General features: G+C 36.6%; 1 long non-coding RNA gene and 1 pseudogene across 1 annotated transcript; one reads left to right on the forward strand and one right to left on the reverse strand.

Moving 5' to 3' along the window:
* Positions 1 to 3,743: 3,743 nt before the first annotated feature.
* Positions 3,744 to 4,447, reverse strand: LOC100588697 (annotated as a pseudogene).
* A 5,369-nt stretch (positions 4,448 to 9,816) lies between these two features.
* Positions 9,817 to 14,790, forward strand: LOC115832159. The gene is made up of 4 exons (XR_004027596.1): positions 9,817 to 9,941; positions 10,056 to 10,184; positions 13,781 to 13,898; positions 14,583 to 14,790. It is a non-coding gene; the product is annotated as an uncharacterized LOC115832159 (long non-coding RNA).
* The last annotated feature ends 11,272 nt before the right edge of the window (positions 14,791 to 26,062 follow it).

The raw sequence follows: 26,062 nt of genomic DNA on the forward strand, positions 1-26,062 counted from the left end.
TTGTTGCCCAGGTTGGAGTGCAATGGGGTGATCTCAGCTCACTGCAACCTCCATCTCCCGGGTTCAAGCAATTCTCCTGCCTCAGCCTCCCAAGTAGCTGGGATTACAGGTGCCCACCACCACGCCTGGCTAATTTTTGTATTTTTAGTAGAGATGGGGTTCCACCATGTTGGCCAGGCTGGTCTCGAAATCCTGACCTCAGGTGATCCACCTGCCTCAGCCTCCCAAATTGCTGGGATTACAGGCGTGAGCCAAAGCGCCCGGCCGCTCCTTTTTCTTTATGAGTGTCTTGGATATACTTGACTGTATTCTTCTATAAACATTTTAGAATCAGCTTATCAAATTTTACAGCAAATCCTATGGTAATTTTGATTGGGAATGCACTGACTCTTCACATCACTTAGGAAAGAGCTGACATTAAGAATATCTCTTTATTCAAAAATATGTAATATTTTCATTAATCATTTGGAATATCTTTTTATGCTCACATAATTTTCTCCATATAATTTTGAAATATTTTTTAGGTATATTCCTAGGATTCTTACAATATTTGTTGCTGTCACAAATGTCACTTATACGAGGCTTCTTTTTCCTAATTGTTGTTTGATGAATACAAATACACAAATAATTTTTGCATATTAATCTTATAACAAACCACCTGGCTTTACTTTAACCAATTTCTACAAATTTTAGATAGATTATTTTGTGTTTTCTCCCTTATATCATCTGTGAATAATATGTTTTGTCTGTTCTCTTCACATCCTTAGTTTCCCATGATTTTTCTAGTCTGATGCTGCTAGTTAGACATTCCAACTGAATGTTAATTTGAAGCTATTGATTCTTTGCTAAATTTCTATCTTTGAAAGAGATGCTTCTAATATTTCACCATTAACAATAACATTTGCTATAGGCTTTTGGCAGATATCTTTTATCAGCTTAAGTTCATTTCCCTTTTTATTTTGCTGAGAATTTTTCTCCTGAATCAGTGTCTGTTTTTCATCAAATTATTTGGAGAGTTTTTAAAATTTAAAGAATTTTTATTCTGAATAAGTGTCTATTTTTCCTCAAATAAGTTTTTCTCTCAAGATGATCATATGCTTTTCCTTCCATTTTCTGTAATTTTATTTGTAATAAGTCATTCGTGAATTTCTGGGATAATGATAAATTGCTCTTAGTAGATTGTATAGTTTATAAATTTTTAAATTTAGATTGGTAATATTTTCTTTAAAACTTTTGTTTGTATATTTATGAATGAGAGAGACTGGCCTGTCATTTTCCATTTTTTTTTAACTCTCCTTATCATGTCTATGTATCAAGGTTATACTGGTCTCATTGAATGATTTGGGCAATATCCTCCCCCTTTAGTTTTCCATTATCTGGAAGATTTTATATTAGATTGAAGATATATTATCATCAAAAGTATATTAGAGCTTGCATGTTAAATCACTTGGGTCTGGAATTTTTCTTTCTTTAGGCATTGATCAATTTTTATAATAACTTTAGGACTATTCAGACTTTCTACTTCCTGATTGAAAGTTTGTAGTTCTATTTTTAATAAATTTATCATTTTTTCCTAAGCTCATACATTTATTGGCAAGCCTCTCTTCTATTCCCTCTTTTCTCTTTTTCTAGGACTCTACTCAGAGCGGTACTTTGGATTGAACATTTTCATTCAATCCTACATGTATATATCTCCGTTTTGATATTTCTATTCCCCTGGCTCTCTGCTCTTGTTTTGTGGGTAATTTTTCAGATATACCTTTACCGTTATCTCTTTGGCTATGCTTTTTATGCTATTTAACCTATTTAATTAGTTTTTACTTCATTTCAGCCATTATATTTTCAATATCTAGAAGTTCCATTTGGTTGCTTTTCTAGAATTTCCTGCTCATTTATGAAAGTCTCTTGTGGCTTGGTCCATCAGTGAATTCAGCTTTTATTTTTTTATACATTGGCTATTCTACATTTTGCGTCTGACAATTATCTTAAGGTTTTTATGGGCTAAATCTTTTTTTTTTTCTCTTTTTTCTGCTGCCTCATTCATGACATCTCGTCTCCTTATTTGCTTGATAGTATTTAGAAACTTATGATTGACTTTAGTCTGGGAATAGTGTGGCCTTACATTGGGAATGCTTTTCTTCAGCTTTTGTTTCTGTTAAGGGTCTCTGGAGTACCTTTTAGGGTATCCTAGCTTAAGATAGGCATTTCAGCTTCAGCTTCCTTACTTCGTTGTCGGCTAAAAATTTAATGTATAATTGCAGTAATATTAAGGGCACCTGCTCATATTAAGGGCACCTGCTCATATTAAGGGCACCTGCTCATATTAAAGCCACCTGCTTGAGGAGCAATCACATTTCTCTCACTTGCTTACCTCTCACAGCACGCACTTTCAACTACTACTCAAGTCCTTCTGAGGGAGGGATAACAGATTTCCCCCGCTCCCTGGAGCTGAGCATGCACTGAGAAATATGTTATTCATCATTTAGTTGTGTTTTTGTAGGAGACCCTCTCAGAGAATTGTCTCCGGCATTGCCAAATGTAGTTACTCTTGGATGATGGTTGCACTAGTGTGGAATTCCTTCAGCTATTTGAAGATGTTATGCCAATATTTTCTAGCGTTTATTTATTTTTGCTAAAAAGTTTACTGCCAATGCGATTACTATTCTTTGGTAAGTAACTGTTTTTACTTTATGGTAACTTTTCACATTTGTATTTTACCATGTCATTTCTAAGGTGAACTTTAAAAACTCCAGCCTTGGAACTGGATATCCTTTTGATTTTACGTCTCCTCTCTTCATTTTGAAAAAAAAAAAAAAAAAAAAAAATCAGTCGTTATCTCTTCTGTCATTACTTCTCTTCCCTTTTTTGGCAGGGAAAAGAAGTGGTGGAGAAAGTCCCATTCAATCTATCTTGTAAATTTTCGACTATTTCCTGTGTCTGCAAACCGTCTTCTTTCTTCTCCTTCTTCCTTCATCCCTCTTTCTCCCTTCCTTCCTTCTTCTTTTTTTCTTTCTTCCCTTCCTTCTTTTCTTTCTAAATATTTTAACCTCTGCCTTCTGTTTGTAGTGAATACTCTATTGGTTTTTTTTCCTAAAAATATGCCACTTTTTATTGTAAACTGACAATTTGTAATTGTGTAAATTTATGGGTTACAAAGTTATGTCATAATCTATGGATGCAATGTCAAATAATTAATTAAATCAAGTTAGTTAACATACCCATCACTTTAAATACTTAACATTTTCATGTTAAGAACATTTGAAATTTACTCTCGTAGCAATTTTGAAATGTGTGATACTTTATTATTAACCTTATTCACCACACTGTGCAACAGAACTTAGAAAAAAGTATAAGGCATATTCTTCCTAGGATTTTGTACACTTTGATCATTAATTTTTTTTTTCTTTTTTTGAGGCAGAGTTTTGCTCTTGTTGCCCAGGCTTCAGTGCAATGGCATGATCTAGGCTCACTGCAACCTCTACCTCCCAGGTTCAAGCGATTATCCTGCCTCAGCCTTCCAAGTAGCTGGGATTACAGGCGCATGCCACCACACCTGGCTAATTTTTGTATTTTTAGTAGAGATGGGGTTTCATCATATTGGTCAGGCTGGTCTTGAACTCCTGACCTCAGGTGATCCCACCTGCCTTGGCCTCCCAAAGTGCTGGGATTACAGGTGTGAGCCACTGCGCCTGGCCTAAAATTTTTAAATGAGACAAAACATCAATTTCAAAACAGCATCAGAAAGTTAGCATATTTAACCATACTCAGCTCATAACAGAGCCAATGGGTAAATGGAAGAATATATCAAGCTACTGAATGTTTAATGAACTGGAAACAGTAGAAAGGTGGTCGAAGAAAGGCAGAGGAACTTTGTCTTATAAGAGTTAAAACCTAGGGGCTCCATAGTCAAGTGACATCTGTTCAGAGTTTTATCTATGGTTAGAAATGTACGTGTTAGGAACTCCAGGATTCTTTTGGATTCTTTTTTTAAGGTCCTGGTCAACCAAAGACACAATGTAACACTTGTGAGTTACTCTCTGTACTAAGCTGTCATCTGCATAGGTTTGTGTGTCCCCGGTAATCATTCAAATATTGGATCCTTAACAATCCTTATAGCTGCTCGATACTTCTGCCCTAATTTCCCAGTTTCAGCCATTACACAATCAGTTATACAAGGGATACACTTGGCATACAGACAGTCCATCATTGACTACACTAAGTCCAGTTTGGTTTTAATGGAAAATTTGATAAAGTTGGTATCAAACAGGAGGTGGTAAGGTGGGCCCAGCTGTGTATTATATTGGAAAAATAACCAGGAAGGGTGTTGAGGAACTTTTCTTTTCTTTAGCATGCTGGGATACTATTTTTCTTTCTTTTTAGGTTTTAGTGTATCCTATTCTTTAAGCCTCTGATCTCTGAGGCTAAGCATTCACTTCATGGTCGCATACCTCCTGTTTTATTTTGCTTCCCCATGTTCATGCCACACTCTCGTTTCTCCTATTATTATCTTTAAATTGAATTATTCCTTTATTCAACACTACTGTATATGGCTTATTAAATTTTAATTTCAATGATCATATTCTTAATTTCCAAAAATGTTGATTGGTTTATTTTTATATCTACCTGTTCACGTTTTGTAATATCTATTTTTGGTTTGGTTTGTTTGGCTGGTTTGCCTATTTGTAATGTTCGTTATCTTCATGTATTTTGAAGTTTAATTTTACATCCTTTTCAGTGACACATTGTGGTTTTTCCTCTCTCCATTCTTATCTTTATTAATAGTTTTGCATTATCTGCTGGATCCCCTTCCATAAAGAGATCTGTTCTTCTTTGATATAATTACCTCTGGAAATATCTCATTACACACCGGTTAACTTCCTTTCATAGGTTATCTAAGTGTTGCAATATGATATAGACATAATGACAATATGAGTGTCAGACAGAAGTTGGTTCCTATCACATCTCCAATAGCAGAGGGACTGAGAAAGCTTCTAGATTTTATTTTCTCTCTAAAAACAAAATATCACTTTAAATATGAAAAAGAATTAGATCAATGTCTTATAATTCCTATTCAACCTTACTCCATACATGAGGCATAAAGTACTTTGTACACGGGTCTTCATTTATTCATCTTGTGATGATGGCAGATTTTTACTAAACTTTGTAGTATCTGAGCCAAGATACAGCTGCAGAATTTTCCACAAGTAGCTGTTACCGAGTGAGAAGGGATGATATTGCAGAAAATCTATCTGTGATTTTAGCTCTGAACTCATCACTTTCACCTTTTTCTAATATGCCAAATTTACTTATTTTATTTTTTGAGACAGAGCCCAGGTGGGAATGCACTGGCACAATCTCGGCTTACTGCAACCTTTGCCTCCCGAGCTCAAGCAATCCTCCCACCTCAGCCTCCCATGTAGCTGAGCCTATAGCCATGCGCCACCATGCCTGGCTAATTTTTGTATTTTTAGTAGCAATGGGGTTTCACCATGTTGGCCAGGCTTGTCTCAAACTTCTGACCTCAGGTGACCTGACCGTCTTGGCCTCTCAAACTGCTGGGGTTACAGGCGTGAGCCACTGTGCCCGGCCCATGCTGCATTTACTTATTGCTAATATGCACCAGTAAATAAATGTATCCATAGATCCAGGGAAGTGTTAATGTCTCATATGACTTAATTTTAGATGTGTCATTTTTCTTAAGCACACTAAGATATAGAATAAGTAATTTTATGGAATAAATTCTATTTGAGCGGCAATAATTCTTAACTGGAAGAAAAGGATACGGACAAGAAATGAGTTGGCAGAATAGCAGCATAAAAGCACTTGAGAGAACATTTCAAATTGTATTCTCTAGGTTGTGAATATGTGTGTGGGGAGTGGGTGTGATACGAAAACAACTTCATGATAAAATAAAAATCTAGATTTAATAAAGCTAAAAATACTTTTTTTTTTTTCTGAAGAGAAGGAAATGATAAGCATTATTTCCCAAAGGTCATTGTCCACGGAACTCTTTTCTTTCTTAGGAATTTTATCAGCTTCACTGTTGCAGGACTGATACGCCTCACTATATTGTACTAGCCAGTATCCTTTCTGACTGCCAGACAATCACTTTATTAGTTTCTGCCTGTGCCATACCAGTTGTTAAGTATTTTGAAAATCACCTTGTATAGGATGTATTTTAGAAAATTCCATTTGAGGCTGCGCGAGGCCGCTCACGCCTGTAATCTCAACTCTTTGGGAGGCCGAGGTGGGCAGATCACGAGGTCAGGAAATCGAGACCATCCTGGCTAACTCGGTGAAACCCCGTCTCTACTAAAAATACAAAAAAATTAGCCGAGCGTGGTGGCGGGCGGCTGTACTCCCAGTTACTCCACAGGCTGAGGCAGGAGAAGGGCGTGAACCCGGGAGGCGGAGCTTGCAGTGAGCCAAGATCCTGCCATTGCACTCCAGCCTGGGCGACAGAGCGGGACTCTGTCTCAAAAAAAAAAAAAAAAAAAAAAGGAAAAAAGAAAATTCCGTTTGAGAGGTGATGTCATTGATGATTCACAGATCACAGATGAAATAGGATTGGGAACATTTATCATATTTGTTTATTTTTCTTGGTTTCAGATTTTGTATTCTATGCAAAATAAATTTCAATTTGTATATTAATTACTATGTACCATGTAAAGTACCAATGTAGGCATTATGATGTAAAAACACGTTTATTTAAAACACAAGTAATTCATGTCCAATGGAAAAATGTTGGAAAGCATAGATAAACAAAAATTTTAAAAAATAAAATTAACTCAATTTTGGAGCTTTCCTCCCAATTCTTCCTGCCAAGTACAGCTAAAACCCCTGAACATTATGCATAAAAAAACAGAAGAAGGCTACGAAAGGTAGAAAGAGGAAAGTAGACCAGCTAAGAATCTTGAGACCAAGAAATAACACACTGGAGAGTTCCTTGGGTTTTCTTTTTGCTTCATATATCCCAGACTTGGAGCTGAAGCAGCTAGCAACCCGAAACGCCCAGGGCAGCGATGTAACCAATGAAGATTCAAAAGGATGACTTATTCTTTTTAATTACTCAAAAACACTGCAATTTCACAAATTTTTTTTTTAAAAGATTCCTTCTCTTTTAAAAGTAATTAATAAATTCTCTATTGCTTAAGTCAACTCATATAGGGTATTAGTTTCCTACTACTGTTGCAAATTGCCACAAAATGTGTGACCTAAAACAACACAAATATATCTTACATCCTGGAGGTCAGAGGTCTGAAATGAATTGGCAAAGCCACATTTCGTCTCTCTAGGGGAGAATTCATTTCCTGGCCTTTTTCAGCTTCTAGAAGCCATCTGAGTTTTCTGGTTCATCTCTTTTTTCTCTCCCAGTCTCTTTAGTACACCACCCATTACCATATCCCTTTCTCTGACTCTAACTCTCCTGCTTCTGTCTTATAAGGACACTTGTGATGACATTGGGATTGCCCAGGTAATAATCTAGTTAAATCTCCCATTTTAGGGTCCTTCACTTAATCATCTCTGCAAAGTCCCTTTTGTTGTATAATATATCATATTCACAGTTCCTGGGATTTAGAATGTGAATCTCATTTGAGAGCCATTACTTTACCTATCAAATATGGCATCTGCTTTCCTTGGATTCTATAATACTATATTGTTGCATTTTATATTTCTTAAGTGTCTGGTTATTTCTTTTCAAATTCCCTTTCAGGTTTTACTCTATGCTCTTTCCTTAATTATTGGGGCTTCTCAGGTTTTATTCTTAGTAATTGGGATCAATCCCAAAGTAAATCCTAAAAATTACCATTGTATTTCTTATCCTGTGCAATCAAGATAATTCCCTCAGTGGATTATAAAAATCTCTATTATATTCCTGACTCTGCTATTGAATTTTTACACAAAAAAATCCATAGACATCTCACATATAACATGTCTCAGACTGAACTCATGTTTGCACCTTCAAAGGTGCACGGTTTTACCCATTCATTTAATGTCATTTCCACGCATCCTTTGCCTAAGTCAAAGTCATCTTTACTTCCTCCATCTCCTTCCCTTCCCCAAATCATTATGGACCTGAAAAGCACATTAAATTGAATTTCTTTATAAATCTTTCTCCATATGCACCAACACTCCTCGATCTAGTCCAGTTTTCTCTTTTCTCTATATTTTGGCAACAGACTTCTAAATGGTCTTAAATCCAGGATGACTCCCTTCAGATTCATTCCCTGTATTGAAGCTGGACTGGCAGTGAAACAATCAGCTATAGCCCTCTTTGTAAACCACAAATCTAATCATGCCACATTCCTATCTAAAATCATCCAATGACCCTTCATTGATGCTAGGATAAAAACAAAACCATTTTTTACAACATAGTATGAAAGCTCCATGTCTTAGCCTGTTTTCTGCTGTTATAACAGAATTAACACAGACTAGACAATTTCTTAAATAAAAAGAGATTGATTTAGCTCATAGTTCTAGAAGTTGGCGAATTGAAGATTGAGGGGCTGCATCTGGTAAAGGTCTTCTTTCTGTGTCATAACGTGGTAGAAGGTATCACTTGGCAAGAAAAAATGCATGCGAGACAGAAAATGGGGGTCAAACTTACCCTTTTACAGGGAGACTACTCTCCAGATAGTAGCATAATTGTTCATGAAGGCAGGCTCCTTATGCCTTAATCACTTCTTTAAAAATCCTACTTTTTAATACTGTCACAATGGCGATTAAATTTCTACATGAGTTCTGGAGGGGACATTCAAACCACAGTACTCCTGTGTATTGAGGCCACTGGTTTGCACTCTAGCTTCATTTCTCATTGTATTCTTTCACTTCCTTAGATGCTCTAATCACTCTCTCATTTTCCCTTTTCTCCTCCTGACTCTCCCATATACTGTTCATGCTGCTCTTTTTGTCTAGAAGCTATTTTTCTCACCTTCTCATCTGGCTAACTGCTATTCTTTTTTCAGATTGCCAACTCCTCCAGGAAGCCTTTTCTGGCTGTGAATTCAGGTCAAATGTACTTTCCTAATGGCTCCTTTAACACTCCACTTCGTCTCAAATTACTTGTTGCCCCTTTTTATGCCCATGATTAGCACTAGACTGTAAACACCATGAGGACAGGCATCGCATTTATGTAATAGGTATTCATTAATTGTTTGATGAAAGAAGAAAGAAGAAATTATTTTATGAAATACAAATTGGATGTGAAGGATTGTAAATGTTATTTTTTTTTTGCAAAATAGAAATACCTTTCAGGTGAAGTAGCTCATGTTTTCTTAACAAGAGAGGAAGGGAGAAAGAGAGCCATGATAGTTTTTAGTATCTATCAAGGATATGCTCGAATTAATACTTTAACTCTTAAGAGAAGATAAACTCTAGTTTTAATTCAAACATATTACTGGTGAGTTAATGTTTGAATATTTCAACACTGGTATTTTTAACTGTTTAATGTCTTTATCATGAACCTTTACTATAATAAAAATAAATAAACACAAAATCTCACACTGTTTTTAGAGTTGACAAACATCATTTTGAATTGGTGACTGTTATTGTAACTACATGTAAACTACAAATGAAACACTTGCTGAACTTAATATTGATCGAGTTCCATAAGATTAGGGCCATGAAAGCAAAGCCATTGATGTTTTAATGACAATAATTAGAAAAAGTTTAGGCTCAGATTTTGCATCTTCATTTCAGTAGCATCCTTCTGTAAGTCTTAAACACGTCTTAAATTGGACTTTTAAGAATTATAGCCAAATACAACAGTTCTAATTGTCTGAAGGTAGTTTGTATGTTAAAACTGCTAAACTCTAAACATCTATGTGCTTTGGTGCCCCCATTTGCTTTGATTTGGAGTTTAGGATGAGAGACGTTGAGCTCCAAACTCAGACTAAGAAACTATAAGAAATATGCTTCAATGCAGAAGCTGTTCAAAAATGGTAATTATTCCTGAAACTCTGTAACAAAAAAAAAATGTTTTACAGATTGTTTATTCAATTGCCTTCTCGAATCAGAAAGGTTTTTATTTTATTTTTCCTCTCTAACTGTTATAGAGTAAGATTGTTTCCTTGAGGCAAGAAAGAAATGTAGAAGTCTTGACAAACAAAAGAAGAGATTGCCTTAGGGAAAGGGACGACAGTGAACGCTGAGAACTTCTTCCCACGCTAAGACAATCTTTAAAAGTAAGCATAAGAAGGCAAAGGTGGTGTGACTCACTGGCTTTTGACTTAACATTAAATCTTAAATTATTTGGTCATTTGAAAAATGCTTATATATGCTAAATGGGTAATGTTAATAATACTACCCTGCTGTTGATAAAGATTATCCATCCTTAAAATTTTTTTAATAAGCTCACAAGCCAGAGTTGTTCAACTTTAGGGAACTGAAGGATAACACACAGTAATTATAAGTAAAAGTAAGAAGGAGCTATAGAGAGAAATCCAGAATACCAAAGGATCTTTAAGATGAAAGAAATAACAAAGCCCAGCTTAGTAGTATAGGAAAGGCACTCATTTTTAATCAAAATCTGTATTACCAATTTGGGAAAGTAACTTTTATTTCTAAAGAATCAGTTTATTCTTCTGTAAAAGAAGCTTCTGTCTGGGGAGTCAGTGATTATGACACTTTCCTATTTTAGTGAGTATTGCATTTTTCTGACATGTTCTGAGTAAAAATATCAAGGGGACTAAAAGTATCAAGGAGGAACCCCATGAGCAACGGGGTTTCTCTTTAAACATTTGCTGCATTCCAGTGGTGATAATCAAAGACATCAGTTCTCACATATTTGTTTCTAATCGTTGTGAGAAAGAAATGAAATTAGTGATAGCCCATATTAGCAAATGTGTATAATCCCAACTTTTTTTTTTTTTTTTTTTTTGAGATGGAGTCTTGCTCTGTCACCTAGGCTGGAGTGCAGTGGCACAATCTCGGCTCACTGCAAGCTCCGCCTCCCGGGTTCACGCCATTCTCCTGCCTCAGCCTCCCGAGTAGCTGGGACTACAGGCGCCCGCCACCTTGCCCGGCTAATTTTTTGTATTTTTAGTAGAGACGGGGTTTCACCGTGTTAGCCAGGATGGTCTCGATCTCCTGACCTCATGATCCACCCGCCTCGGCCTCCCAAAGTGCTGGGATTACAGACGTGAGCCACCATGCCCAGCCTATAATCCCAACTTTTATCGACAGCCCAACTTTAATACCTGGGTGTGTGATTGTTTTGCATGTAAACAGGTGTTAGAATGGAAAAAAAAAGAACTACTGATGTACAGGGATAGGAAGTAGAAAAATAAATGCTTAGAGATGTCTAGATATTAAATAATTAAGTATAAAAACATTAAATCGAGTCCCATTTGATGATATTTTAGTTAAATATCAAAGTTTTTTCATAGCTTGAAATGCTCGGGTCAAATCTCTAAAATGTCATGGATGACAGCTTTATAAAACTGTGTGAACCCATCATCCTCATGAAATGTTAAACATTGATTGTTCTAAAGAAAGTAAATGCAGGTCTCTTGAATTTAATAGAAAATTTTTGTAGGTTTTTTTAAACTGAAGATATCACCATATTGAGGCCAAATATTCTTAAAGTGAAAGGAAATAGCTATGTCAATTTATCTCTGAAAAGAAAATTATTTGGTAAATTAAGATAGATGTAAAAAATGGGTGAATAAAGAGTTAGATACTTAATTGTGATAAAAAATATTGGGAAGAAGAATTGAGGATTCAAAGGAGAGTGGATAGCTGTGGATATTAACAGCTTCTCAAATTGTGTGGTATTGTTGACAAAACATGAGTGATCATGCGACCACATGTTTGGCAGCCATGAAACCAATACATTTTTTAAAACTAAGAATATAAAAAAAGAAAGTTTTCATATTTTTATCATTCTGATTAAGCCACTCTAGCTCGATATATCTCTGTGATTTTCTGATTTTCCTCTTTGTGATTGTGTGGGGTGCCTTTGATTTTGAACTATGAAACCCACTTGAAGATTTTAACATTTGTCCTCCTCTTCAAGAAGTCTTAGAGATGTTTTCAAAACACATGAATCAAAGACCTTGGATAAAATCTATCTCACACCTTCTCTTTGATCCTATTTTCTATGTCGTTGAATGCTTTTGCTCCTTTCATAAAGTGAACAGAGTTTCAATTTTGCGTTGCTGCTTTTCCAATCTGACTGTCAAAGATATAAAACCAATTCTTTCCATTTCACTGAAAGTGACATTACCCTGTTCTTTCCCTTTCTCGTTATTAAACAAAAATCCCTGAATCATTAAGTTTTGTTGCACGTTGATATTAATTTGGGATATAGCCTTTCTTATGAAAATGGTGAAAATTCTAAGCTATTTAAGTAATAAAGAATAAAGATGCTGCCCTTGAAGGGCATTGAGGTTTTCGGCATCATAACAATTTCAAACTTCTTATTATACTGTAGTTAATTAAGTCATCAACTAGACATATCAGGTTTATTGCTTTTTTGGATTAAAATAAATTAAAGCAGAACGGAAACACAACTTAATTGGCCTTAGATAAGTTGTTATATTGTTACTACAATAGTTCTCTTGGATTTAGTAATCATAATTATGCAAATCTTAATTAGGTAATTATTGTTGTGCAGTTTTTCTTGACTTAAGGAGGAAAATCCATTGGCACAATCAACCGTATCATGCTGTGTCAGAAACTTTAAATCAGAAAATTTTTTAGAATAAGTTGTGGAGTGCTTTATTATTTACTGGATATAATTCCCTAAGCACTTAAGAGAGAAAAATTTTGAAAATACTCCTTGATTCAATATATATTCTCTTTTGTAGCTGCCAGTATGCTGCTCTTATTAGAATGAGACTGATGGAGGGGAGAAGTCATCATGCATGGGTGATTTTCCATCAAAGTAGACACCATGTAAAAGAGGCTCGTGGATTCTTGGTTCCACCAAGAATAAATTTTGAACAGAGTTTGAATACTTTTATGGTTCTTAGCCCATAAGAGGTTGAGTTCAGCCATTTAATTTCTACTTTTGATTTACAGCAATCATGGAAAGAGGAGAAACTATGTGTTTCTAGTGTAACACATTACATGCATTTGAGGAAATTTATGTACACTGCATTCTGCAAAATGAAAGAATGCTCATTTTGAGAAAAATAGAGTTAAATAAAATAAAAAGTTTTAACCAAAGTACTAACAAAAACAATGAGAGGTATTTCAGGAGATAACTTGAATAATCCAGAAAGGCAGCTGAGCATGGTTAAAGATAGAATAGAATGGCTCATGGTATCTGGCCAGTACAGGTGGAAGTAGATCTCTGAGCCGGTACAGCTTTCATTAAGAAGGAATCAGAGGAAGAACAGCCTGCTCTGAGGTTGAACTTTGCAAAGCTGGGAATTTTCCTTCTTTGAAGGAGATCTTAGTTTAGGCATTCATTTCTATTTTATTTTTTATAGAGTTAATGAACCAGTCTACAGTCTTCCTTTAGCCAATGAGTTAAAGAAATCTTTGCATAAGTTCATTCAAATTAGAGGTTCCACCAAGATATCCCTGTAAATGCACCTTCCAGAGCCAATCTGTGTGTAGGCATGGAAGCAAACATCCTCTCTTGGCTTCTGCAGCAAATTCCAAGTGGCAATGGAACTTTACCTTCATTGACTTTTGTTTCTTTTTTCCCGTGGATTCTGTGCTTTTGTTTTTGTTTCTGGTTTTGGTTTTTGTGTAACTCAGAAGTTATTTCCTAATGTGCCAGAAATGTTTGTGAATTTGGTTTTATAGCCTATTTGATCATCCTTTTTAGGTGGAGACCTATTCTGTTGGGTTAGAGAAGACAGAAAATCTTATTTTTCGGTTGGTTTGTTTGTTCAAGAATACACTGACCTTCTACAAGAAAGGAGAGCTCTTTGACACCTGGAAATGTGAGTTTTTTGTTTTCTGTTTATTTTAAACCATGACTAAGGGTATAGCACTAAAGCTGCCAACTACATGTCTGTGTAGCTGTAATTATCTTATAAGTCTAAAATCTTAATATCTTATAAGTCTAAGATATTAAAATTAATGTCTTATAAAATTAACATCTTATAATTAAGTATAATTTAGTTAATTTTAATATTAGGCTTATTAACTCTTGTTATAGATAATCTTCTATAATATCCAAGCAAGATAGATTATTTAAAATTGGTTGCCGGGCACAGTGGCTCATGCCTGTAATCCCAGCACTTTGGGAGGCCAAGGCGGGTGGATCACCTGAGGTCGGGAGTTCAAGACCAGCCTGACCAACATGGAGAAACCCTGTGTCTACTAAAAAATACAAAATTAGCCGGGCGTGGTGGCACATGCCTGTAATCCCAGCTACTAGGGAGGCTGAGGCAGGAGAATCTCTTGAACCTGGGAGGCGGAGGTTGCGGTGAGCCGAGATTGCACCATTGCACTCCAGCCTGGACAACAAGAGTGAAACTCCATCTCAAAAAAAAGAAAATTGGTCACCATGCATGGTTTTAAGAAAAATATACATACATATTTAAATACATACACACATGCATGTATATATCTTAAATATATATACATATATGTACACAGCCTTGTGTTTCATAAGTTTGCAGAAGCTTGGGACAGCTCTGAATGGCAACACAGTCCTGAGATGTGTGATTACCTGGGACTTTCACTAGACCTGCATTTCAGCTCTACTCTCCTCACTGCCCTATGCTGCTTTGACCCTAAAAGTGAAGCCAGCTCTGCCAGGCGCAGTGGCTCACGCCTGTAATCCCAGCACTTTGGGAGGATGAGGCGGGCAGATCAAGAAGTCAGGAAATCGAGACCACCCTGGCCAACATTGTGAAACACTGTCTCTACTAAAATACAAAAAAATTAGCCAGGTGTGGTGGTGCGCACCTGTAGTCCCAGCTACTTGGGAGGCAGAGGCAGGGGAATCACTTGAAACTGGGAGGAGGAAATTGTGGTGAGCCAAGATTGTGCCACTGCACTCCAGCCTGGGCGATGGAGCAAGACTCCATCTCAAAAACAAAACAAAACAAAACAAAACAAAACAAAACAAAACAAAAAAAACAAAAAGTGAAGCCAACTCAATCGTCTCATAGAACTGATGTTTACAGTGTTTTTAAATAAACATAGAAATTGGCCCTCCCAGTCTTAAAACTTCAAAAACTTACATTTGTCTTATGGGAGTTCCTTTCTCAGGAATCCAATCATCAAGGCTCCCAGATAGTATCAATGAACAGAAACTTACCAGATCATGACATCTGGACAATGAGATGTCAGATCCCCCTCATCCATCCTGATTACCTAACTGACTACCTGCTTCCTGTTGGCCAACTACTCTCCCTTACCCCTCCCTAATTCTTGTTTTCCCACAAATGGTTACATTTCTGTCCTGCTATAGAAGCCCTTAATTTTAATTGGTCGAGGAGATGGATTTGAGGCTGATTTTTTGCTCTCCTTGGCTGTTGCACCTGAATAGCCTTTTTCCCTGGCAATACTTTTTGTCTCAGTGATTGGCTTTCTGTGCAGTAAGCAATGGGACCAAACTCCTGGTGTTTTGGTAACAAATTTTGGTTTCCTGACCGTGAATGCATTGCTTGTGACTCAGCTGCCATGGGCTGGGAGAGTTTCAGAAGCCCCCTAAGCAGCTACCTGACCATTTTGGCCAGAGGTGGATTTTAGTCTCTCCCGATTTGGGCCCACTTCTGCCCACCCCAACCATGTTCCTGATTGCCTAGGAAGAACAGCCTTTGAAATTTGACATCTATGTCCAGAAAGGTGAGTGTCTTTTATGGGTACTAGACAGTGGGAATGGTTCCTCTCGATTTGGGAAATCCCAGAGGCATATCAGTTTGCAGGTTAAACAAGCCAAAGTGATGGAGAGAGGATAATACCTTGACTGATTCAGTTTGAACACTCTTGGGGCTTGTTCATTGCTACAGAAGTTGGATTGTGTTTTGGTGATTGTTTGTGTATGTCTATGTAATTATGGGAGGTCAGGGTTTGATCCCAGAGTGCAGCCCACATGGGTGCATTCTTTGGGTTAGTCTGTATGTAGTTGTGGGTTGACGGAGCAGGGGAAATTCTACAGCCATACCACTCTGAGTGTGGCTGATCTTGTCTGATCGCGATGTCTTTGCATTGTAGTGCTGTCTTAGAATTGAATTCATTTTGCTGTTGAATGGGAAAGCAGGATGGAGGTCCATGTATGTATGCTTTTATGCTGCTGTTCTAAACAGGGTTGGGCCTGATTAGTACTGTGATGCTCTTCTGTGGTGCTGTTTGGCCCCAGTGTTCTTTGGAATCTGGGGAAGTTTGGCCTTTAAAAGTTAAACTGCCATGGGAACCGATTTACCCAGTTTTAGTTCATAGCCTTCATTGTATTATCTATCAGGGCAAAAAAGTTAGCCCTGTGAACATGTTCGTAAACCAGTGAGTTTGTATTGCTATCTCATGCCTAGAATTCTAAAGTAAAAACTATTGGGTCTTTGTTTGTATATATGTATGTGGGTCTAGATGATATGTGTTGTTTTTACAGGGTACCAGATTGGCTCATAAATAAAAAAGCACTCATAAATTAAGTGAATATGTCCAAGCATTTTTCAAGTTCATGTGACCTGAGAAAATAGTCAATTAAAAAGATGGCTTTAAAATTATTGGTAAAATAAAAGTAGAAATGTCTTCAGAATTGTCAGCATACATTTTTGTCTGAGTTTTATATTTGTCTTTATTAGATATTTTGAGGTGTCAAGGTTTGGTACAGAAGGTTATAAAACTATAAACCCAGCCAAAATAAAATAATCTATGTTTGTGTGATTTGTTTGACAAATAAGTCTAATTTAATGTTGTATTAATGAAAACAGCTGAATCTTCTGAGTTACTAGGGAAAATGCCTATATATTTAATTTTAAAGTCCTCACTTAGGTGAGCACGTCATATTCACAGGGTATAAAAAGTGGTTAACAAGGAAGTGACTTAAAATGATTATTAACTTTGTTTAATATCTCAGTTTTCAGAAGTAATCTAAATAAACTGTTAAAAAATGAAAGAATTGAAAACATGTAAATGAGATAAATGCTTGTAGGTGAACTTTTTGTGTAGTTTAAAATCTTAAAATTATTTTCAATGCTCATTGGATGTTTGGGTCACTTCCAATTAAAAAAGGGCTATGATATGGGGAAACAGGTTTTTAAAAAGTGTGAACTGTTCTCATCTATAAAATGCTAGTTAATATCTAACAAATAGTTCAGTATTTCTTGCCTCCTAGTTTTCATTAACATTTAAGATTAGTAAGAATAAGAATTCTAGTTAATATAAAATTTTATATATAAAATGTGCCAAAGAAGATATGTTTTTATTGAGAAAAATAGTAATTTTGTCTAATTCAGAAGTTACCTAAAGGTTAATTCTAATTATGGACTTGGAAAGCTTATTTATGAGATAAGGAAGAAAGGAACCAGTAAGTATGGGAGAGAGACAGGAAAAAGTTATGGATATGAAGATATATTTTTGGTAAGGAAGGTTAAAGAAAAGATTTTTGTATGAGAAAGAATCTTGTATGGTAAATTTTTGTACTATAGTAAAATGACTTGTATTTAAAAAGAAAATTTAGGAAAAAACAGAAAGTGTAAGCATGTCATATGAACTTTTTTTTTTTTTTTCTGTTTCTCTGTCTATCACCTTCATGTACATACAGAGAAAATAGAAGGTTAAAAATATTAGGGCTGGGCGCAGTGGCTCACGCCTGCAATCCCAGCACTTTGAGAGGCAGTGGTGGGCAGATCATGAGGTCAGGAGATCGAGACTATCCTGGCTAACAAAGTGAAACCCCGTCTCTACTAAAAATACAAAAAATTAGCGGGGCCTGGTGGTGGGCGCCTGTAGTCCCAGCTACTCAGGAGGCTGAGGCAGGAGAATGGCGTAAACCTGGGAGGCAGAGCTTGCAGTGAGCCGAGATGGCGCCACTGCACTCCAGCCTGGGCGACAGAGCGAGACTTCGTCTCAAAAAACAAACAAACAAACAAAAAGATTAGATAGTAAACTATTCTTTAAAACCTAATAGAAAATTAGAGAAATCTGGCAAATTAACATTGCCCATAGATAAAGCTCTTCGTCTTGATGAAGGTAAAATAAGAAATATTGTAAATAAATAAATTAACAGTTTGACAATTCTTTTTTAATATAGTTAAACACGAAGCCAGATTTAGCATGCTTTTAGATTGCTTTATCTATAAAGCAGTACAAGCAAATTTCACATAAACGCTTATATTGCTTTGTAGATAGTACTAACACCAAGGTACTTACTAGTCATGTGCCTGAAGTGAATTCTTTTTTTTTTTTTTGAGACAGAGTCTTGCTCTGTCACCCAGGCTGGAGTGCAGTGGTACGATCTCAGCTCACTGCAGCCTCCACCTCCCAGGTTCAAGCGATTATTGTGCCTCAGTCTACTGAGTAGCTGGGACCACAGGCACACACCACCATGCTTGGCTAATTTTTGTATTTTTGATAGAGAGAGGGTTTCACTACATTGACCAGGCTTGTCTCAAACTCCTGATCTCAAGTGATCCTCCTGTCTTGACTTCCCAAAGTGCTGGGATTACAGGCGTGAGCCACCGTGCCCGGCCTGAAGTGAATTTCTTAATTGCATGAAATGTATAGTGGTACTGGTGGACATAAAGACATTAATTTGTGTACCAGGAACAAAATATTCAGTGTGTGTGTGTGTGTGTGTGTGTGTGTGTGTAGGCACTGGGTAACACCGTAACTTCCAAGGTTCAATTGAGTAAGAGAAAAATTTGGAGTGGATTTTCTGTTTATGTTTCTCCTTTTAATTTTCATTTATTTGCTGTTTTTTCTCCTTTGGGTTTCACCTATACATACATATATATAAAGCCACTGACGTTTTTAGTTTCTAATGGAAGGCTTTTATTTGGTTCTGTAGTAGTTATTTTGTTTTGTATGCATTTCCAACAATTCATCATTTGCTCTATTTAGCTAAAATTCCTAAGCTACCTTTGCCATGCCTCCAGAAAAAGATAGAGCACACCAGCCATTTAAAATTGGATTGGTTTTGCTTACTTCTAATGATCTAGAGAAATATAGAGTTTTAAAATAAAGACTTATTTTTATAAGCTCTGAACAGCAATAGTACACTATTTATTTTGTTATTTGGAAAAGTAGGTGAGAATAGAAATTTTTAAATATTGTTTTTTTCCAAAGTAATTTAGTTTAATCAATAATTTGAGTTGGTTTCAGATCTTTTCCTTAAGTAATGAGGACAAACTGTGATATGGGTACAAAGTTTTAATGTTGAGGAAACGTTGGCCTTGTCCTTAAGGAAGCTATATTAAATAGGATTTCTATCAAACTACTTTAGTTATATTTACCATTATTAAAATTTAGTGACATTCTCTTAGATTAATTAGCAATAAAAACTTGTGAAACTTTCTAGTGATTTTTAAATTTTTATCCTAAGCCTTTTATTACTGATGATGGGCCTTCATGTGTGCACTTGAAAATAAAATATGTACAAGTGTGGCTCTGGTTTGAAGATTCTATTGATGATAGTTACCTAATCAGGTGTCACTATTGTATCTAGAAGCCAATCTTGGAAATATGTGATGATGCCTTTTAATATGGCTGAAAAGAAATCATTGTTTGTTTGTTCCCTCTTCCGTCATGATTGCTTAACTGACCACCGGGCTTCTTGTTGGCCTAACACCTCTCCCTTGCCCCATCCCTCAACTAATTCCTGTTTTCCCACACATAGTTACATTTCTGTCCTGCTATAGAAAACCTTAATTTTAGTTGGTTGGGGAGATGCATTGGAACCCATATCCTGTTTTCCTTGGCTGCAGCATCTGAATAACCTTCTTCCCTGGCAATACTTTTTGTCTCAGTGATTGGCTTTCTATGGAGGGAGGAATGGGACTTAGACTGAGCCCCTGGTGTTTCAGTAACAAAAGTACTCCCTGATAATCTTCCTTCATGTTTATCTCCATATCAGTATCTCCTTGCTGGGAAATCTAGCCTGGGGCACTTTTGGTTTTCTATCTAACCACTTTAAGAAAGTATAAAAAGAATGTGTGCATCGTATGCATTTATGAAATTTCTGGTATGCTCAAAGCTTGCATATGACAGATAGCTCTCAATTACCTATGCTCTAATAATCAGAAATAAAAATTAGTTGTTTTGTTAAAAGTGATATAGTGCATGGGTGATTGCAACTTACTAGGAGCAATAGTGGCAAAGACATTTGCCTGTGTACACAGATTCTGAGATGTATTTTTTAATCAAGAGAAAATTGGTCTTACAGAAACACGTGTTGATACAGAACATTCTATTTGATAGGTCTTGAGAATGGGTCACAGACAATTTTACTGAGGAAACTGCAATCAGTAATATGAGGTTGATCCTTGGCAGAAACTTTCTGAAAGCAAGATGTAGATAGAAATCTTTGGCATCTAAGCAACAATTCAGGAAAGATGACCAATGTTAATTACAAGTAAACAAATTTTATTTCCCAGCCTCTCTCAACGGAGAGTTACTTGAACAGTATTTATTTTTCAAAAGACTGGAAATAGATGCAGATGGCTGAGGCTCCAACCCTGATTTGTCCGTTACCTTTTTGCATGTTTTGTGCAAATCCACAGCCTTATGATTATCACTGTTGTTACTGGAATTATTAGCAAATAGTTTTGTAATTTCTATTATCCAAATATCTTATCACCTGATCCTTGCCTAACACTTCCGTTTCACCCCTTGTGCTCCTTTCTTGCCCACGCCCTTCCCATCCTATAAACCACATATGTAGCTTCTGATACTGGAATATTCTCTGTGCTCCTGCTCCAAGAGACATCAAGGGGTTAAAAGGGTGAACCCTGCAGCCAGCCGAGTCCCTGCATTTTCTCTGTCATTTCCCAACTGTGTGACTTACAGCAAGTTACTTACCCTCTGGTGCCTCAGTTTACTCATCTCTAAATAGAGATTAATATCAGCACCTACGTTATTTGGTTGTGACAAGGATTCAGTGAAGAGTACTTGCTTCATAGTAGCTCAAGTATTCTTTGGTGCTTTATTATTTGTTAGCAATGACATGTTCCTGTTTAGGAATTCTGCTGCTCCATTTTGCACTCTGAATCTGTTACTGTGTGAGCATATTTTTCAAATTCTACTTTATGAATGTGTATGATGAAAGGTATTTGATAGAGTACTTGCACGTGTAAATTATTGCATAATTGTTGAGAAATTAATGAGAATTTTATTTAAAATGTTCCTGTTGCCTACAAACAGCATAGATACCTAAAAGTACCTCTCCCAAGTTTGTATCGAACAACTGAGAGATGTATGTGAATTTGTTTCTTTCCATAAAAGGAATTAAATGTTTAGAAGACCTAAAGAAAGGAAGTCTCTTTTGTTTTTATTGTGAATGACCCAGTACAGAGAGAATATGAATATTCTGGAATTTTCTGGTAATTGGCCCCAGGTGGGACTCAAGAGGGGGTGCCGACATGCTCAAGGAAATGGAAATGCTCTCACATTAAGTTAATCACTCTGGCTGTTATTACCACTAAAAGGATCACCCTGTGCTTGGTACTGCTGCTATGTCCCTGTCTCTCATAAATTGCAGAAAGGCTGCAGGAAGGCTTTGAAATGTAGATTTTTTTGGGGGGGGATTAATGGCACCCTTATTTGTCTAAGTAATGGACTTTCCATGATGTATTTTAAACGTATTGAGCATTAGTTAATTGCTATAATACGTGTCAACAATGTGACTAAAGCTATTTCAATTAGATCAATTGTCTGATTAAGTGGTTACCAGTTAGCCTCCCAGGTAGTTTTTCTCCTCAAAGCCCTAAAAATAACATCTTTACAGAATTTCCCAAAATGCATACTGTAAGCCATTTGCCACAGCCAAAATGGAATTATTTATTCAAGCATTTTATTTGCATCTGAATGTTTGGCAGTTGTGGAGAATAGCAACAAAACAAATAGGGGAAAATATTTGAAGATAATTTGTCCTCTTTTGACACTTAATTTGCTATCACACTTTGAGTTTAAAATCCTCAGTGTGATCTACAGAATTTCAAAACATTCCCTTTGTTTTTTCTTGACTCTTCATTAGCTTTCCCTGACTTCCCACAGACACTGCGTTCTATGAACTTTTCCTTCACATTTAAATCTGTATTATCATAATCCCTGTGAGAAAAAACTAATAAACCAACAAAAAATGCATCAGTTAACTAAAAGCCCACCCAAATTTTATAAATTTGTAAAACCCAAGAATATTACTTGGTTCTTTCCTGCTCAGTCAACAAGTCAGTCAATGTATGTTGCAAATTCATCATTTTCTTGTTATTATTTTTCTACTACTTTAGTCTGAGCCTCATCATTCTCTGCCCACATTACTGCAGTAGCTTCTTAACAGATCTCCCTGTGTCTAGTTTATCCCTTCACTAGGTTCTTCTACTCAGCATGGCCAATGTAATTCCCAACTTTCATCTTGGTCATTTCTCTGCTTAAAAACTAACATGCCTATTATGTATCAAAAGGAAGCTATTCAGCCTGTCTGACTTCAAGTCAAAGACTGAGTTCTGGCCAGTGGAATGTGGGCAGAAGGAATGTGCCCGCATCCCTGCCTGAACCACAAAACCTCCCACACCATTTACCACATGCTCCCTGTCTCTATCATCTGCTGGCTAAATGGAGGGCATCCTGTGGAGAACTCTGAGGTGATAGGCAATGAAAGAACCAACAGATTAAAATATCAAGGTCCCTGAATAGCTTGATGGTGCAGAGTATCTCGCCTCCACATCCCACTCCTGCCTTAGACTCAGACATAAACAAGAATGAAAAGTTCATTGTGTGAAAACAGTCAGGCTTCTAAGATGTTTGCTGAAGCAATTAGCCCATTAGCTTAAGATGTATTGGTTTTGCAATAACAGTGTTGTCACTGCAAATCGAGATTAACAAATTTATTGGGAGGTTAATATGTGGGTTTTGAACTTTTCCTATGCAGTTTTTATTAGTTCTATGTTTATGGTTTTTGAATCTAAAAGGCTTTTTATGTTTATAATTCTTTATGCTAATTATTTTAAATCTTGTTTTGGAGTGCTTGAAAATAATGTTTATTCATTTATCTATGCAATAAACATTTAGCATCTATTATGTCCTAGGTACTGTGTTTATACAAAGAGAAAGGAAGAAAAGGTTATTATTTCAGTTAAAAAAAAAAAGGATTATATTACAATCTTATATAGAGACCTTTTGCTACATAATTTTTACTCTCAGCATAAACTCTCAACAACAACATCACTTCTCTCTGGATCCCAAGTGACTAGATTCTGATTTTCAGGCCTTATCTGAGACACTCAGAATTGTTTTGCTGCCTAATTTTTCCTAGGGTTTGATGCGAATGAAATAGGTTTTTTTTTCATTATTAATTGTGAAGGAGGAATTCTTTTTTACTGAATTCCCACCCAAGTACAGACAGCATAGATTTTCTTTTGCAAGCATTCATTACTTTAGGTTTTCCTTTCTAAAGCTTGAACACTTTGATGGTAATGTCATGGTAGAGAAGGCATCTTCTCTCTTTTGGCAGTTGAGTTTTTGAAGTTAGATGATTAGGTCCAGAGACAGGGAAAGGAAATAGTACCTTCTTAGCTGGCTCCATTACTGAATTAGTGTGTAATTCATGATCATTTCTGTTTGTAACCATCTTTCTCTTTTCGCTGTCATTTGATAAAGCTTATCTCTTACCCAAGGGCGTAAAACTGGCAATGTCTAGTTCACCACTTTTGACTACACGTTTTGGACAAAATATAGGAATTTCAAGAGAGTCTTGATACTTTTTAAAAAAAAATGTTGGTGCTATTACGAAGCAAAACATTTGTTCGTTGCTCATATTCCCTGTAATTTGAAAAAGTGTGTGTGTGTGTGAGAGACACACACACACACACACACATACACACACACACACGCAGCGGGGTTGGGGGGTACTTTAGATTTGATTCCTAGTTTACTAAAAATGCTGACTCATGAGTTAACAGATGAGCTCAGTTAATGTCATCCTCAGGTGACAGTTTAAGACTGTTAAGCATAATATTCCTTTCACAACCTTTCTAGGTGTGTGGAGCAAAAGGGTGAGGATGGGGGTTGAGGCATGTCAAGAAAGGTCAAAAGATGGGGGAAGGGTTTTAAAGAAACCTGGTGACTGGTTTCTGAGCCTGACTCTGGAATCTGGCTCTAGGGATCAGCCACTGTAGGCACCGCACACTTAGTGTGTTTTCTCTGTACTTTAATGGGCTCAGTAAGAAGATGACACTTATCACACTCTATTGTCATTAGCCGTTGGTTTGTCTTCCATGTTTGAAGGAAAAGACCATGTGTTACTCCCTTTTGAATCTTGAAACAAACACATTCAATAGAGTTTTGGTGACTAAGGTAAATAAGTAAAGTGAAGGCTACATTTGCCCGATACTGTAGAAAAACAGGACGATGTAATTGAACTAAAGACTATTGCCATATGAATTCTAATTTCCCTATCTAGGCTTCTATAAAATAAAGGTAGGAAAGGAAAAACACCTGGTACTGAGAAAGATGAATGAAGGATGAAACAATTTAAATGAGGAGGGATGGGTGAAAGTTAATCAACCAATAAAGAGAACAGAAGAGATTGAAAAGTAAGAGGAAACAGGATTTATAAGTTGAGATGGAGAAAGAGCTATGAAAGACATTAAAATGTTGGTGGAATCAGCCAGTAAGCCTCCAAGATTATAGTCAAGTAGTTGCTTGACCCATGTAACAGGATGTTGTAAAGATGCAGTACAGTAAACCACAGAGTTTCTCAGAGGGAAGCTGCTCTGTAGATAAGAAAGCCCCATTATTTTGTATTATTATTTTCCTTTCATGTTGAGCGGATGTACCAGTGACAGTTGGAGTCTCCTTTCAGCCAAATAACTCCCATATGCTACATAATGCTGCTGCTGATTAAAATCCTATGGAAGATTCAGGCTGTATCTGGAACAATAACAGTCTGAATTCGATTTATCAGTCTTCTGGGGAAGCAAAGATAATCAAATTTCCCCCTTCAGCAACTTTGGGACCAAGCCATTTGCTGAGATGACAATGGATGTGAGTCTCGCACTTTCAGTTTATACACCTGCTGCCTGTTAATCACAAGTTTCTGACATTTGCTGAGTTTTTTTTCCTTCCTATTCAAATCTTACAGGCTTTGTCATTTAAAGGCAAGGGCACTTCTGTGAAAACTAGTTACAGAAACATGCATGAAAAATTAGGTAGATCTGTAGGGAGACAAAGTTATGGGCGAGACGAGGAAAAACACAATTTTGTCAGAAATCTGGATTCCAATATGCTTCTTAATTTTTTGGTATGTGACCTGAACAAGTAGTTTAAGCCCTCTGAGCTTTAGTTCCCTCATCTGTAAAGTGGATAATGATCTCGGCATCAGAGGGTTGCCTTGTAGATTAAATTACATAATTTGCATTTGACTGAGCATTCTGGAAAAATCTAGGTAATGAGAACTGCAAAGAACTCTGGGTACAAATATTCCATTCAAACCTGTGCACTACTGAGACTTGACCAAACTTTAACATGGCCAATAGCTACCTAAGGCCTGTCTCTGGCACAATCCAGCCCTCTTTTGAGTGCCTGTCTTGAAAAGCTCTGGGCTGTCAAAAGAATTTTCCCTTTGTTCTACTCAATATCTGATGACAGGTCTCCCTTTCTTAGAATGTTTATTAAACAAACAAACAAACAAATTGTAAATCCTTTCTCTGTTTCTTTGAGATGTGTTTGTATTTCATACAATTCAAGAATGTCTTTCTCAAGGGCCTGAAAACCATGCTTTTGAAATGCAATCATCAGGAAGGATAGTCTCTGTCTTCCAGGCTCTGTAAGAGAACAGAATCCTAACTTCAGTAGTTGCCAGCCAGCAGACACAGCTGGCCTAATGGCATTTCTACTGACTGACTGTAATTTTTCACTTGACTCCCTGCTTTAAATTGCCCAGTCACCTCTGTGCAAATCAGAATGCAGCTCCGCTCTTTCTCCTACTGTTAACAAT

The sequence above is a fragment of the Nomascus leucogenys genome, chromosome 21, assembly GCF_006542625.1.
Source record: "Nomascus leucogenys isolate Asia chromosome 21, Asia_NLE_v1, whole genome shotgun sequence".
NCBI lineage: Eukaryota > Metazoa > Chordata > Mammalia > Primates > Hylobatidae > Nomascus > Nomascus leucogenys.